Genomic DNA, 6,835 nt, shown 5'->3' on the forward strand with positions numbered 1-6,835 from the left:
CGGTCAAAATGAAAATTCTAAGTTCGGGAGTTGTATTTACGCTTGAGGAAGGTATTAGCACCTCTTACGTTTGTCTCGAAGGACAACAACCTATTTTTAGAATTGTGGAAATTGTGTTATCTTAACTTTTAGTTCTTTTTATTTTTTGAGGTCGACAAAAGCGGGGGCTCTTGCTCCTACGTACCCTCTATCAAAGAGGAAATCAGACCTACGTAGTTCTTTCTCATGCGTGAATCAAGTGATTCTTTTTACTTGAAGGATGATCATTTTAAGGCGTTGGACTTTAAAAATGATCCATTTTACTTGGTAAGAAACTGAAATGATAAACTTTCAAAACCCTATTTTTTGTGGACGAGCTTGACTAGGCGAGTTGATTTTAGCCTTAGTTTCACTTTAGTTATTAGTCAATTCAATTAAGAATGAGAAATCCCAAAGAGAAAACGTCCGATTGATTTTTTACTTTATTTTACTAAAAAGGTATTTTTTTTATTATTATATTATTATTTTACCTCTTTTTTGATTTCCAACGTGGTTACGGCACGACCGAACGGTCGAAATTCATTTTAACCGAAATTAACGGATGATACAATTCAAACGATCGATGGAAATTTATTTTATTTTTAGATTAGGCGAGAAACGACTTAAATAAATGGCTTAAGCACGTCAAAAGGGGGTATAAAAAGCGAATGAAAATGAGAATAAAAATACATGAAACAAAATGTGGACCACCACGGGTACATAGAATGAATTGAAAAGCTCGGTTTGAAGTACTTACCCGTTGAAGACCGAAGAAAACGAAGAACGAACGATGAATGTTGAAGAACGGTCAAGAATCTTCGCGTAATTACTCACGGAAACGTTACGGAAGCGCCTCGGCTTGGATTTTCTTCACGGAAACAATTTTCCTCAGCAAATTTAAGAGAATACGAAATGCCAAGAAGGTTGAACCCTTTTCTTCTTCACTCCTCCCCTATTTATAGCAAAATAGGGGAGGAGCTTGCCACCCAGCTTGCCCAGGCGAGCTCAGCTCGAGCAAGGTTGCTTCCTCCAGAAGCAACAGCCTTCTGGAGGAAGGATCTGGAAGGCCCAAGTGGGCCAGATTGCTATTTGTACCCCCCTTTTTACTAAATGCACCCCCTCTTCTATTTTTTTGGTAATTCTTTTTCCGTAACGTTACGAAACTTCACGAATTTCGTAATGATACTTATTTTCCTTCCGCAAGGTTACGAATCCTTACGGATTATGTATTTACTCTTTTTTTAGCTTTCGAAGAAGTTACGGAAACTCACGGATTACGCAAAAACACCTCTTTTCGATTTCCGCCACATTACGGAATTTCACGGATCGCGTAAGCCTGCTTCCTTTTGATTTTTGATACGTCTCGGGACTTCATTTTTTGTGCAAAAAGGACGCCAAGTAATCTCAAAGTGGCTAACCAAAGGTTGCATGTCATCAAGTAATAATCCCCGGACGAAATTAGGGTATGACAATTGCCCCTCTTTACTTACCTTTTATCGGAGATAAGAGAAAAGCAAAGATAAGACACTGATTTCGTCCGTCTGGCCCTTTCCGTGATTAATCCATGACGACTCTCGTCTCTACTCCTTCTTTTTTCTTTTCTGCACAACACAATACAAACAACAACAAGAACAACAAAAATAATATACACATACACATATACACATGTTTGGCGAAGGAACCGAGCCGGAAAACAGCAGAAGAACATATTTCCCAGTCACCAAAGGCTTCGAACTGGATAATGGAGGATACATGAACAGCGCAATGACATTCATGGGGCTCCAAAAAAAAGGTGGAGAATGGAGGATTGCCTTGAGGGTCCGCACTTAGGCAATCATGAAACACAGCTCCAAACTCGAAGGTGGAGGACACATGAACAGCACTAGGCAATAACATTCATGGGGCTCCGAAAAAGGGTTGAGAATGGAGAATTGCACTAAGCAATCACTACGCATGGCTCCAAACTCGAAGGTGGAGGACACATGAACGAAAATGCAATCATGGGGCTCCGAAAAAGGGTTGAGAATGGAGAATTGCACTAAGCAATCACTACGCATGGCTCCAAACTCGAAGGTGGAGGACACATGAACGAAAACGCAATTCATGGGGCTCCGAAAAAGGGTTGGCAGGACCGAACGGTCCACCGGGTTTTTCCACCTAAAAGGAAAACATGCTTTTTGCAAAGAAAAATAAATCATTTGCGAGAGCACCACATCTTAGAGAAACAATATACTTGTGCCAAGGATAATCTTCCTTGTAACCGAGAATGAAGGGCAGGATGTCAACTTTTAGCTTTTAAATGAACATGCAGGGGAAACATCGGGCTAAGCTGAAAATAAATCACTCATAGCGTATAAAACTCATAAGGCAAGTGTTTTATCCTATTCCCAAACCATAACTGCACCATGACTTCATTTTGCACACGATTTCCTATCGAATCAAAGATCAAACGTACGATCACGGACCAATAGGATTTTCTCGAGGATAGTGTTTTTTGGAGAGGAAGCTGGGTGTTTCGGTCTTTTCCTCTTTGTTCATGTGGGGTGGGATATTGCCAGTCGAGAATGGTTTTGAGTGGCAATCTGGCTTGAAGAATTTTTGTCCTCTTTCTTTCATTGATCGAGAATTGCTTCTTTTCCCTTTTCACTTCCTTTTGATCTTTGATCGGGAATCCTTCTTTCCTTTCTTCTGTTCTTTTCTTTATTTGCATCTCTTTGTTCCTTTCTTCTTTCTTTCCATTTCTTCCTTTTCTTTCTTTTCACTTTTCCTTCCCCATCCCTTTCTTTGGGAAATCGGGTTTTAGCATTCTATTTGCTCTCCCTTGAGGAGATTCCGCTGTCCTTTGCTTCGGGGGAAAGGATGAGGATTCCTTTTTTATAGGCCAAGGTTCAAAAAGGTCTAAGGTTGTGTCTCAATGGGGTCTTTTACCGTGGGAACCCCAATCTTGATATCTGGGGCGAAACAAATTTGGGTGTCAAGGTGTCGATTTCGGGCCGAGCTTCCATATTGTTCCATAAGGCACGCGTGACAATGATGATTTGAAAACAACGTGCAACATTAGTCATGGCTACAGCCAGGTGGGCACTCAAGCATCCTGTTTATGGCATTGTGATACTACGGTTGGGAATTTACACAGACAGACCCAACGTTTCCAAGTTATGTTCTTTTATCAGTTCAATGAATTCATCCATCCTTATCTCGGTTCATTCCGGAAAATAAACTCTTAGCATCAGTCCCTTGTTTCCAGAAGATACGTTTGCTCTTTACGAATGATTTATACTTCTTAACTATAACATGTCGACCTTTGCGGTCTTTCTTTCTTTTTCCTTTTTGTTTCATTTTTATATATTCACAAAATTATACACCTATGGTCCTTTATGAGGAAAACCTTTCTTTGTACATCTATATTTTCATACATGACAAACTTTTTCTGTACACGCATTGGAACTCTCTCTCTTTACGTCACACGGTCAAACCCTATTTTCATTCAAAGATCTTTTTCGTTTTTCTCCAACACACACCTATGGTTTATACAAAAGTTTCTTTATATACACTCGTTGTTCACACACACAAGAATTTCTCTACACGTATTTTTTATACACAAAAAAAAAAACCTTTTATACACACCTTCTTTTTACACATATGTATAAATAAAAACCTTTTTCTTTTCTTTATGAACATGACTTTTATTCACAACGCTTCCTTCTTTTTATTAGGATTTTTGGTTCATTTTACTTTTAGGACAACATTCCTAAATGAAAAATTCTACGCGATTCCGGAATTTCAATAGACACTATTGACAACAACGAAATAAACACTAACATAACAATTCAAACGACATGTATGCACAAAACAAAAGTCAATCAAAACGAAACAAATGTTAGTCCCTTAGTCAAACAAAAATAAGGTGATATATACCAAGAAAAATGGAAACAAAAAAAAATATGGACCAAGGGATCTCCCAATCATGTGGCCCCGCTTCCTCCTAAGAAATCAAGTAAATCGGCCATCTCCTCGTCCTCGCGGGCCTCATCTGCCTCGTCGGGAGCCTCTGCTGGTGCCTCTGCAGGTGCCTCTCCTGCCCGGGCCTCAGGCCAATCTCCAGGCCATGCGACCTCTGCCCTGAACTGGTCCAGAGTAGGGCACAGAAAAGAAGTAAAGCCCTGGCTCTGCAGGCTGAGGCTCATCTGATAAAGACAATCATGGGTCTGTACATGTGCCCGGTGGTTGGCCGCCTGCTGGCGAACCAAATGCCACAAATACTGCTCCGTATCAAACGATCCGGCTGGACCGGCCTGATGAGGTGGCGGCGCATCTGCGGCCTGCGGAGCATCCCCCTGGGCCTGTCTCTGCGTGCAATACTTCTCAATAAAAGCTCGGGTGATGGGCGGCCGAATCACCTTGCTAGGTGCGACAGGGAATCCGAACGACTAGCAGAGTCCTGTGATCAAGGCGGGAAATCCCAGGGTCCTGTTGGACTTATCCGGGTCCAGAGGGTGCCTGGTAGGCACCATACCTGCAAATATATAGATGGCATAAGCGATTAGCTGAGCCACGTGAATGCTCATCCGCGTCAGGATGGTGTACACCAGCTGACACTTCGGTAGGGGGAGGTCGGAATTATGGTCGCTGGGCTGGATGTTGCTGAGCAGCAAAGTCATCCAGATTTGAGTCAGGGTGGTCATGTTGGTGCGCATGATCCGCACCCGTCTCCCGGCAGCAGTCCGGGCAAAATCCTGCCCTGGTATACATAGCAACTGGGCGATGGCCTCCTCATCGAACCCATCGGATCGGTTCCTCCTCTGGCCATACTCGCACTCCTGACCCTCTTCCAGCACTAAAGGATATCCCAGGAGCTGGCCGATAGCATCTGCATCAAACGGGATCAACTGACCCCTCACCCAAGACCTCATATCTCGCACGCCCTCCTCTGTAGGCCAAGCATTGGCATAAAATTCGAGGACTATGTCTGGATCGAACTTGGCCATGGGGGTAACCAGTGATGCCCACCGCCGGTGAACTATCTCCTCCTGGAAATCGGTATACTCATCGTCCCTGAGCTGGACGCGTCGCTCCCGGAGAAATGACCATCCCTTGATGGCTTCGAAGCACTGCTGGTGTTCAACGCTCCTAAAGCGGTGACTGTCATACTCGGGAGCGGAACTAGTTCCTTTGGCCGCTTTATCCTTCCTGGATCTCTTTGAGGCAAGTTTCCTCGGGGCCATTTCCTGCGAGAAAAAACATTTGGAAGTTAGTTTTACAAGATAATGCTTATCTTAACGCAAGAATGTTGTGCTAACCCCCCTGATTTAGACCAAACTCATGTAACCCATTTATGCACACGCGCATGTGTAGAAAATATCCTATTACTCACGTCAACATACAAGAGCATCAAACATATTCTAATTGCCATACACCTATATACATTATGAAAAAAGAAAACACACTTTCATGCTCAAAGTGTTGCGTCAAACTTTACACCTAATTTATATCCTAAACATTTGCTATCACAAACTACTTACATTAATTTGAAGTACACCATACAAATTTTTACTGTTTCACTCATATTTATTTATATGCATATTGGAAAGCTAATTACATCCTGCACATATTTGCATTCAAAAAGGCATTCCACGCTATCATACATTCATTTAGGAAGACAATCATTCACACTTTGCTAGGAATTTCATGCTCCTTATATTTACCTATGTATACACACTATTGCAAGGTGTTTTCCACACTACCTCTATGTAAAGTATCAAACATGGGGCAGCCCAAATTCGAGCAAAAACTCTCACAAGCAAATCCTAATTTTCATGTTTTTTCTAATTCTAAAACCAAATTTTGGATTCCTAGCCATAAGCATGTTTCCTTGCATTGAAGCTACAAGTTTGGGTTCCTAAGCTTGGAATTGCATTTGGGCACCTATTTTGAATTTCCTATGCTGTACCTACATATAAGAAACAGTCCCACTCTCCCAATTTTACAAAATCATATTCATACATCATTGGGGCATTTCACCGAGCACTTGGTGAGCCCATGTTTGGACATAAATTGCAAGAGGATGGGGACAATGTGGCATGCCCCATTGCTTCAGAATACAGCATAGGCCTAAGGCCTTCTCATTCAAGTCCTCAACTCAAGAAAACAAGCATAAAAACAAACCAAAACTGCCCCACAAATATAAGCACATTCTCACAATTTGGAGCACCAAAAGATGAAGAAAATATACCAATGGGAAGCTAAAAACATCAAGGATTGAATACTTACTTGTTGGAGTGAATAATAACACCAAAAATGAAAGCAAAAGGCAACCGAAAGTGGCTTGAGGGAGCAAGAACCGCAAGCCTTCGTGTTCTTTCTTTTGAATGAGGGGGGGGAAAGTTTTTGGATGCCAAAACATTCCCCTCCCTCGTTTTTATAATTTGGGTGCAGGGGTTGCTCGCCCAGGCGAGCTAACCTGCCATTTTTTTTAGGGGAACATTGACCATGTCTCCTCCTCCCTTACGGGTTAGTGTTTGCCTACTTGAACCTACTGAAATTAGAATTAGGTGTCGATTACTTATTTAAAACAAACAATAGTAAAAGAAACTGCGAATGCAAAGGATACTAGGCTGCCTTGCAGCGATGTTCTCTGCTTGTTTTGCGTCGGGAAGGGGCAACGATCGGTCGGTCGTGACCCTATCCCCACTTGCATCCGTCCCTATGTACCTGCAAGTAGGAAACAAAATCCGCGGCCAATCGTGTCCGGTCATTGTCTTACCTTGGTTGATTTCCGCAGTCAACTTGTCTTGACTTCTAACCGTGACCTAAGAAG

This window comes from Glycine max, chromosome 3, assembly GCF_000004515.6.
Source record: "Glycine max cultivar Williams 82 chromosome 3, Glycine_max_v4.0, whole genome shotgun sequence".
In the NCBI taxonomy this organism is placed as follows: domain Eukaryota; kingdom Viridiplantae; phylum Streptophyta; class Magnoliopsida; order Fabales; family Fabaceae; genus Glycine; species Glycine max.